Source organism: Canis lupus, chromosome 32 (assembly GCF_003254725.2).
Source record: "Canis lupus dingo isolate Sandy chromosome 32, ASM325472v2, whole genome shotgun sequence".
NCBI classification, from domain to species: domain Eukaryota; kingdom Metazoa; phylum Chordata; class Mammalia; order Carnivora; family Canidae; genus Canis; species Canis lupus.
In genome coordinates, this window is record NC_064274.1 from 1685422 (window position 1) to 1696076 (window position 10655).

The 10655-nt window shown below is 37.6% G+C and overlaps 1 non-coding gene across 1 annotated transcript; it reads right to left on the reverse strand.

Annotated features, from left to right (window-relative positions):
- Positions 1-749: 749 nt before the first annotated feature.
- LOC112647464 (U6 spliceosomal RNA) lies at positions 750-853 on the reverse strand. Its single transcript, XR_003128333.1, has one exon. It is a non-coding gene; the product is annotated as a U6 spliceosomal RNA (small nuclear RNA).
- Between the last annotated feature and the right edge of the window lie 9802 nt (positions 854-10655).

Consider the following 10655-nt stretch of genomic DNA (forward strand, 5'->3'; position numbering starts at 1 on the left):
TTCTCCAAGCAGCTGTCTATGCACCCCCACCTTGCTCCTCAGGCCTAGGGATGCCAGCCTTGGGGCAATGCACCATCCCTTGTTCTTCTTAATCCTTACACACAACTCTATTAACTCCCCTCAAATTATCCAATTCCAGTGCTTGGTGTCTTTTCTTCCAAGGTCCCAAGGAAGCATTCAACTTCATCCTCTTCCAATCACTCTTAGCAAATGGCCTTATCTCATTAGCTTTTCTGAGAAGGTTGAGGCCTTCTTCTATCAGCTTTCTTGGCATTTCTCAAAAGCCTGTGTACCATCCCTTTACTAATGGTAGTCCATGTAATGGCCCACTGTCACCTCTAATCCTTCCTGACCTCTCAGAGCACCTAACACATCTGGCTTATGGCAGGGCTCCACCCTGTTTTCCTCTAAGAACTTTTTATAGAGAACAAACGAATGGTCACCAGAGGGAGGTCAGTGGGGGATGGATGAGTATAGTTAACATGAGGAATACTGCATAATGTATACAATTGTTTGTTTGTTTTAAAAGATTTGCTTATTGAAAAAAAGATTTGCTTATTTATTTGAGAGAGAGAGAGAGAGAGAGAGGGGTGGGGAGGGGCAGAGGGAGACAGTCTCAAGCAGATTCCACGCTGAGGACAGAGCCTGACATGGGGCTCAATCTCATGACCCTGAAATCATGACTGAGCCAAAACCAAGAGTTGGATGCTTAACCACCTGCGTCACTCAGGCGCTCCTGTTTATCTGTTTTTCATATGGAGCACCTCATGAGTTTGAGTATCATCCTTGTGCAGAAGGCATGTTAATCTCTGTATTGTTCCAATTTTAGTACATGGGCTGCTGAAACGAGCACTAGAATTGTTGAATCACTATATTGGACACCAAAACTAATATAACACTCTATGTTAACGTATTGGAATTAAAATAAAAACTAAAATTTTTTTTAAAGATTCTACCCATCCCATTTGACAGAGAGAGAGAGAGAGAGAGAGAGAGAGAGCAAGTGAGCACAAGCAGGGGGAGTAGCAGAGGGAGAGGGAGAAGCAGGTCCCCCACTGAGCAGGGAATCTGACATGGGGCTTGATCTCAGAACCCTGAGATCATGACCCAAGCTGAAGGCAGATGCTTTACTGAGCCACCCAGGTGCCCCAAAACAGAATTTTTAAAAAAGGAAATTTTCTCCTTTATTGGCTCTTCTTGCATACTTTAACTCCAGATGTTTCCAAATTTTGATGTCCCAAAATTTTTTTGAAAGAAGAAAACTTATCAATTTGTACTTCTTTGTCACTTTCATTCAGATAATTTTTCAAATATATACTTGCTTTCCTATTTGTTTAACTAAACTCTGGTACTCTCCAATCAAACTTTAAATAATTTACATGGATTTCCAATTATTTCCTCAAATGTAATATCATTTCATCCTTCCTCTCACCTTCCCCTCGGTTGGATTTTCTTCCATTTCCTATATCTGTTTCTAATGGTTTTTATATTCTTTTGGGCTCAAGAGTTTAAAATATTCTTGTGCCCCTCAACTGCAGTTACTTCCTAAATTCTATGTTTTTTTCTTTTTCTTTTTCTTTTTTTTTTTAAGATTTTATTTATTTATTCATGATAGACATAGAGAGAGAGCGAGGCAGAGACACAGGCAGAGGGAGAAGCAGGCTCCATGCAGGGAGCCCAATGCCGGACTTGATCCCGGGTCTCCAGGATTACACCCTGGGCCGAAGGCAGGCGCTAAACCGCTGAGCCACCCACGGATCCCCTATGTTTTTTTTCTTAAACTAATTTCTCAGAGTTTGTTTTTTTCACTCTCACTGTTCTATTCAATGTCTTTTATATTTTAGGCCAAAATTATTTCAATAGTCACCTAACTTGCCTTCAAATTCCAGGTTCTCCCATTCCTACACAGAATTAATATTTCTAGAATATTGCTAATGTCGTGAGGTGTTATAATATGATTGCAGTTAATAATTACACCGAAAACTAACTGAGTACTCGCTAGGTGCCGCCCACTGCACTAAATTCTTTTTATTTTAATCCTCAGAGGAATCCTATAAATATATAATTATACAGTTGGAAGATGTATTTGTTTATTTATCTCTACAATTCAAATTTATTAGATCTGTCCACAGTCAGCCATGATGATCTTCTTACTAATCTTGCCATTTCTGGACCCAAAGCACTCCATGGCTTCCCCAGTATTCATGCTTTCTTTCACCTTGCCAAAGACTCATCCAAACACTCAGTCTCAGTACAGATGAAAAGTTGGTTTGGCTTGGGTTCAGCATTTGCCATGTACAAGATCAAGACCAGTGTGATTCAGGATGAAATTCTATTCATCAAATTTCTCCCAATAGAGGGGCTTACTTCCAGTGCCATTATGAAATGAAGTCACCACCTGGCACATAAAACCCAGAATTTTGTTTCTGTCAAAAAAAAAAATTCTTTCTCCCCAGTGCTCACGACATGAAAGTTTTCTATCTTTGGAAATTCGTTTGCAAATGACCAGAAGGAGATACAGCCCCAGAGCTCGCCATCGATGCCGCATCAGAGAACGTGGTAGGGTTGAGCACGGCTGGATGGCACAGGCACCCCAGGAGTGATAGCAGAAAGAATTTTAGAACATTTCTGTAAGGCAGGAAGAATTTTAGAACATTTAGAAAACTCCCAGGTCACCCAACTACTGGTGGTTCTGGGATGGGAACTCCACATGAAACTAGAAGTCTACTCTTAACCTTTTTTTCTATGCTATCCACATTCCTCAACATGATTTCTAAAGCATGCCACAAATTGCTCTCACTCTTCTGAGCCAATGTCAGCTTTTATTTCAATATTACACTGAATTCACTAATACACTCTAAGCACAGCATGTTCATTTCAATTGTTTGCCTTTACTTTTGCACCTGTAGCTTTTCTCTTGACATCAAATCAAATCTCTTCTTGAGTTAAGGTCTCACTCCAGAGCACAATGAAGTCTTCACAAATGCTATAGTGCATCTGGATCTTTTCTTGGAACCTCTAAAACCACTTATTGTCTGCAACATTAATTTTCACATTCGGTTATGGAGCACCTTACATTTTTATTTAACTGATATATGTACCGTTACTATTTATTCATCCTGGAAGAAAATACTGAGCCCTTGTTATTTGCCAGGTACTGTGTAAAGGATGGAATACAAAGATGGGTAAGATTCAGTCTCTGAAGGAGTTTAATCCAGGGGAGCAGTAGTTATGTTAGCTAAAATATTACAATACAATCTAAGTGATAATATTGGAGCATTGTGTTGCATAATGATCTAGCACATGAGTTTCAGAGTTGTCCAGATATATGTACTACATTTCCCAGCTCTGCTCTTCAATAGCTAAGTGAGATTTACGTAGCCTCCGTAAGCTTTTGTTTCCTCATTTGCAAAATGGAGATACTAATAGTACTTATGTTCTTTTTTTTTAATAAGCTTTTTTTAAATTTTTATTTATTTATGTATGATAGTCACTGAGAGAGAGAGAGAGGCAGAGACACAGGCAGAGGGAGAAGCAGGCTCCATGCAGAGAGCCCGATGTGGGATTCGATCCTGGGTCTCCAGGATCACACCCTGAGCTGAAGGCGGCGCTAAACCGCTGAGCCACCCGGGTTGCCCCAATCAGTATTTTCTAAGGTAAATGCAAACTAAAGGTAAAATTAATCTAGAAAACATAAAATTTGGAATATAAATGGCCTGTTATAAAACCATTCTAATATATGGTGTACTTCTAAAAAAATACTTATTTGTAGATCATTCTTATCTTTTTTACTCTGTTATGTTGACAGATTCATCTAATTCTCTCAAATTTGTTTTCATTTTATGTAATTTGAAGCTATGGTAATAATGTTATGTTACTGGTGAAGTGAATTTTTCAAGTGTCTCTTTTATTTCTAATATTGCTTTTTAATCCTAAAGTCTATTTCAGTATAGTGACATCAGCTTTTTTGTTGTTGTTGTTGTTATTTGCATGCTATACCATTTTCAGCCTTTTGTTTTCAGCCTTTCAGTGTTACTATGTTTTAGGTGTGTCTCCTATTGTGAGTCAGGATTCTGATAGGAAATAAATGGACAATGCACTCAAAATGTTCACTGAAGAGAGTTTAATAAGAAATTCTTTATTTTTTTTTATTTTTATTTATTTATGATAGTCACACACACAGAGAGAGAGAGGCAGAGACATAGGCAGAGGGAGAAGCAGGCTCCATGCACCGGGAGCCCGATGTGGGATTCGATCCCGGGTCTCCAGGATCGCGCCCTGGGCCAAAGGCAGGCGCCAAACCGCTGCACCACCCAGGGATCCCCAAGAAATTCTTTAGAGAGGTATAGACAGCATTAAGAGAGCCAACAAGAGATGGTGAAATACTCAGACATTAGAAACAGGGAAAAGCATTTACACCCTACCTCTGAAGGGTCAAAGAGAGTGAACATTGTTAGTAGAACCCAACATAAGCTGTTGCTGGTAAAGGGGGCACCTGCAGGATCTGTGATCTTTAGTAGAGATAACACAACCACTAAAAGCTTTGGCCCAGCAGTGAGGGAAACTGGGGGAATTAACACCCCTATTTCTCTATCCTCCCACCCCATGATCTCCTGCCACTATCAGCTACTGGCCAAACTCAACCAGAAGTTAGAGAGCAAAGGAGTTTGGGAATGCAGAGCATAGAGCTAGGACTTGAGCCAGATAGAGAAGAGTAGAGAAGAGCCAGCACACATGTAAACCAGTCTAATAGTTTTCTTTTTAATGGCGCATTTAGTTAATTTACTTATATTTATTGAGATTACTTGTGTAATTTATTTTTAAGATTTTATGTCCCACATTATCTGTTTCTTTTCTTCTGCCATGATTACTTTTTGATTATTTGAGCGTTTTTTCTCATTTCATGCATTCCATCTCTTTATTTTAGTGGTTACTTTAGAAATTTATACTATCTTTAACTTCCTCCTAAACAATAGGGAGATCTTTGGAACACTTTTTGCTCTGATTATCTCTCTCTTGACTTATATACAATTGTTGAATTTTTTTAACCCAATAACACATTATTATTATTTTCTGTCTGTATATGTTAAATTTAGATTTAACATAACTATATATTTATAATATGTTTAAATATATAGTTACATTTGTTTATAACATATAGTCAATATTTATTTAGATTTATCCACTTTCTTTGCTCATCATTCATCTTTGTATTCTAGAATTTCCACCTTGAATCACTTTCCTTCTTTTAGTCTTTTGGAACATTCTTTTTTAAGATCTATTGGTGATAAACTCTGCATTTTCTTGTTTCTGAAAATATCTTAATTTCACCCTTTGCTAGATATATAAATTTAGGTTGACATATTTGAGGGTATTATTCTATTGACTTAGGGTTTTCATATATCTGTTGAATATCTGTTAAGAAGTCTGATGGCAGCATAATTGTCATTCCTTGGAAGGATATATTTTAAAATATTTTTTTTGTTTGTGAATTGCAGTTTCTTTCTTTTTAAAGATTTTATTTATTTATTCATGAACAACACAGAGAGAGGCAGAGACATAGGCAGAGGGAGAAGCAGGTTCCTTACAGAAAGCCTGATGCGGGACTCCATCCTAGGACCCCAGGATCACAACCTGAACCAAAGGCAGATGCTCAACTACTGAGCCACCTAGGTTCCCTGTGAATTGCAGTTTCATTATAGTATGTCTAGGTGTGGATTTCCTCATATACATCCTGCTTAGGATTCATAGATAACTCTAAAGCTGTTGATTGGTGTCTTTCATTGGTTTATAAAATTATCAGATTTTATCACTTCAAATACTGCTTCTACCTTATTCTCTCCTTTTTGAATAGGTATATATATTAGAGCTTTTCCTCTATCCTTCATGTTGATCTCTCTTTTATATTTCACATCCATTACTTTAACTCTTTGTGCTACATTCTCCATATTTTCCTCAAATCTGTTTTCCAGTTTATGATTTTTTTAATGGTGGCTAATTTGATGTTTAACTTGCCCATTGAGTTTTAAATTCTAATCCTCATATTTTTCATTTTTAGAAATTCTCATTGGCTCCTTTTCAAATCTGCTTTGTCACTTTAAATGGTATTTTCTTCCATTTTCATATTTTATAATCTTTCTTTTATTCCTTTGAACACATTAAACATATTTTACTTCCTGTGTCTAATAACTCCAGTATACGACAGTTTGTGGGTCTGATTCTTCTGTTGGTTGTTTCTGCTAGCTCTTGCATAAAATGCCTTTTTAAATAAATTTTATGTATTTTGTGGTTCTGGTCCTGCTATTCTTTGGAACTTTATCTAGAGAAATACTTTAAATTCTGAGTTGAAAAATGCTCTTCTGGAAAGAATTTGCATATACTTTTGGACAATGGATTGTATGTTCCAAAGATGGTATGACAATAGTATCTTGCATCCCACGTACTCTTCTTACAATGTGACATTGACATTCCTCCCATTGAGAAGCAGGGTCTATGTTCTCGCTCTTTGAACCTGGGAGATCTTGTGACTAGAGTGGAAGTGATTTTCTGGAAATTCCAAAGGTGGGAGATAAAAGGCAAGACAGGTTCCCTCTGGTTCTCTTGGGAGGCTTTGCCCTTGGAACCAGCAACCATGCTATGAGAGAGCCCATGTAGTCACATGGAAAGGCCATATGCAGTATTCTTACTGATACCCTTAGCTGAAGTCCTAGCCAACAGGCTGCATCTGCCACCAGACAGGAGAGTAAACTAGTTTACTAATTCCAGGTTCCAGCCCCTGAATGACCTCCTGATCTCAAAGTCTTCTCAGGTAGGTTCCAGACACAATGGAGCAAATACAAGTTGTCCCTGTTGTGCACTTTCCAAATTCTTGATCCACAGAATCCATGAGTATAATACTAAATTTGGAGGAGTGCGGGTTCTTCTTATTCATCAGCCATCAATGACCAGAATAATTCTGCCGGATACCTGGGGACAAGACTAATATAAGACATTAACTTAAATTCTAAGCTTTAGAATTTTTTGGGCAACACAAATAGTGTAATCTGGCTACAAAACTGCTTGAGGATGGTAGAAGAGATATTTCCCCCTCTGCTCAATATCATGGTTCAAGAGTGGCAGCTTCCATGTGGTTCCATCCATGATTTAATGGTATAGGTAGGGAACAGATTTATTTCTAGCTCACCCTTACACTGAATGCTTACGCCTTTGGTTTAAGGGAGCTTTTATTAGGTTTCTCATTCTGGGTAGGTCTTGTGTTTCATTTCCTGTTCTCTGCTCTTGTAAATTAAAAAAATTAAATTGTACATTAAAAAACAAAAACAAAAAACTGACACATTCACCAGGTTTTGGCAAGTGCTCTCAAAGTGAATCCAGTTTCACTGCTCCCTTTATTTACCTAGTTTCCCACTTTAGTTTTTGGCCTGTGTGTTTAAATATCTATTTTTTCTCTCAGCTCCTTGATGCATATGAAAGGATGCTTTGCATATTATAAATGGAATTTTTGGTGGTTTTCAGCAGGTGGCTTGCTTGGAACTTCGTTATAAATTTTGTGGGGGACACAGTTCAGCTCATATGTTGAAGTCCTAATCCCCAGTAACTCAAAACATGACTGTAATTGAAAATAGAGTCTTTAAATAGGTGACTAAGTTAAGATGAACCATTAGAATGGGTTCTAATTCAACATGACTAGTGCCCTTTTAAGAAGAGGAAGTTAGAACTACAATGAAATATCACCTCACACCTGTCAGAATGACTAAAATAAAAAACATGAGAAACAACAAGTGTTGGTGAGGGTGTTAGGAAAAAAAACTCTCTTGCGCTTTTGGTAAGAATGTAAACTGGTGTAGCCACTCTGGAAAACAGTATGGAGGTTCCTCAAAAAGTTAATAAGAGAAATACCCTACAATCTAGCAATCACACTACTAGGTATTTATCCAAAGGATACCAAAACAATAATTCAAAGGGATACATGTACCCCTGTTTACTGCAGCATTATTTACAATAGCCAAACTGTGGAAGCAGCCCAGGTGTCCATGGATAGATGAATGTATAAAGAAGATATCACACACACATGCATACACACACACTCACACACACACACACACACACACACACTGGAATATTACTCAGCCCATTAAAAAGATGACATCTTGCCATTTGCAATGATAATGGAGTTCAGTATAGTGCTGAACAAAGTAAGTTCAATCAGGAAAAGCAAAGGAAAAAAAGGGAGACAAACCCAGAAATAGACTCTTAACTGTAGAGAACAAACTGGTGATTAGTAAAGGGGAGATGAGTAAGAGGATGGGTGCAATAGGTGAGGGAGATTAAGAGTACACTTATCACGATGAGCACTGAGTGATGTATAGCATTGTTGAATCATCATATTGTACACCTGAAACTAACATAACGCTGTGTGTTAACTATACTAGAATTAGAAATAAAAACTTAATTAAAAAAGTAAAGAAAATTAGGACACAGAGATGTACAGCGGGAAGACGATATAAAGACACAAGGAGAAGACAGCCATCTACAAGGCAAAAAGAGAGGCCTCAAGAAGAAACCAACCCTGCCAACACTTTGATCTCAGACTTCTAACCTCCAGAACTGTGAGAAAAGAAAATCTTGCTTGAGCCATCTAGTCTGTCGTACTTTGCTGTTGCTGCCCTAGCAGACTAAGACAGGAACTACTCCCCATTCATTTATTTAATCAATAGTTGAGAGCACCATGATTTATTGAGTGACTGATTATTGAATTTGGGTTTTTTTTGAAACTTCAGTGTTTCTTCTGATTTCTCCTCTGCTGTCTCCCTTTTGACCATTTCATTGCTCTTCAACACTCACCTGTACCATATAAGAGGAAAACAGAGGCAAGAAAACCCCACTTCTTCTGTTGTATTTTCCAGTTCACATCTTAGGCTATTAGTGTGATGTTGGGGGGCAGGGAGAAAATTTTAGGCCAGGTCAAGTTTTTTACATAAGTCTACTATTCGGTGTGACTCCACATATTTTAATAATACAGCCTCTTGTTCTGTTCATTATAAATGACACTACATAGGTCAATGTGTAATCTATGAAAAAACAAAATTCAGTTGAGTAAATTTTAAAAATCAAACTGAAACTGCTTAAAAGCATAAAGTTGAACGAAAATCAAAAATCAAATCACTGATGCTTGATTTTAAAGTAACCCTTTTCCTCTCTTCCACAAACCTCCCCTTCTCCCTTCTTAGCCAGGAACCCCATTTCACCCTGAAAATGACCGACCAGGCTGGCAACACATACATAATTCCTTTAGAAACCAGCTAGATCCTGTATTTCCCTACAAAACCTGTCAGCCCATTCCTCTGGGTGGGCTTGCAATTTTTGAAGGCATAGCCTACTACAGCCTCCTTTGCCCAGCAAAGCAATAAAGCTATTGTTCCTCTTTATCCCAAACTCAGTCGAGTTTTATTTTGGCTCTGAAACAGAGGTCAGTTTTCAAACATTATTGGCTTTATTTAATAATTCATAAATTGAGCAGCAACCAGAAAGGAGCTCTGAGGAGCTCTACAAAATGAAAGACTTTTACAGACAGATGGGAGTTGGAACAAGGAGGTTATACTAGACAAAAAAGCTAATGGTTATGGCAAGTTCACTTTCCTTTAGGGGATGGCGGGGGTCTACCAGGCAGATTACCTAACAAGTGATTTCTAATTGATTGGTTTAAGATTCTATTTCTGGGAGAGCTAAAACTCTAAGGGTCAGTTTGGTGAATGAGGCTTGGCATTAAGTGACTCCATTCTGGGCCTATTGTCTTGTTTTTAACATCTACAGTATATTGTATATTGCCCAAGATTCATAGGTTTTAAGCTACTCAAATAATATAGCAAAGTAAAGTTGCAACAGGGAAACCATCAGGGTGGTTATAACAAGTAGTTATATTTTTCAGATATTTTAAATTAAAAAAAAACACCCATTAGTCCATCTAATTTTTAGAATTTTAGTTCCAAAAATAAATACTTAGAAAATTTAAAGAATCATTTATTACTTAAATTAGTTCAAATTTTATAACACAGGCAATGAATGGATTTTCCTCCATGGAACTCTTTTTTTTTTAATTTTAATTTATTTATGATAGTCACACAGAGAGAGAGAGAGAGAGGCAGAGACACAGGCAGAGGGAGAAACCGGCTCCATGCACCGGGAGCCCGACGTGGGATTCGATCCCGGGTTTCCAGAATCACTCCCTGGGCCAAAGGCAGGCGCCAAACCACTGCACCACCCAGGGATCCCTCGCCATGGAAATCTTATGCAGGCTTTTCTAAAAATTTTATATTGTTTTTTAGAGATAATAAGATGTAACACAGAAACAGATGAAGAATCAAAAGCAAATACTTGTTTTAGCAAAGTAAGTTGGAATGGGGTTTAAGTACCAAGTGAGTCACAGTATCTGTTCTTTCAGACCAGTTTAACTTCATTATAATTATTCAGGCTTAATGAAATAGTAGTCTTCACCAGATGTGTGTAATACTATGACTTATAAGGAATATATTTTGGTCATCTGAATAACCAAAATATATTTCTTTTTTTTTTAAAGGTTTTATTTATTTTTTCATGAGAGACACAGAGAAAGAGGCAGAGACATAGACAGAGAGAGAAGCAGGCTCCATGTAGGG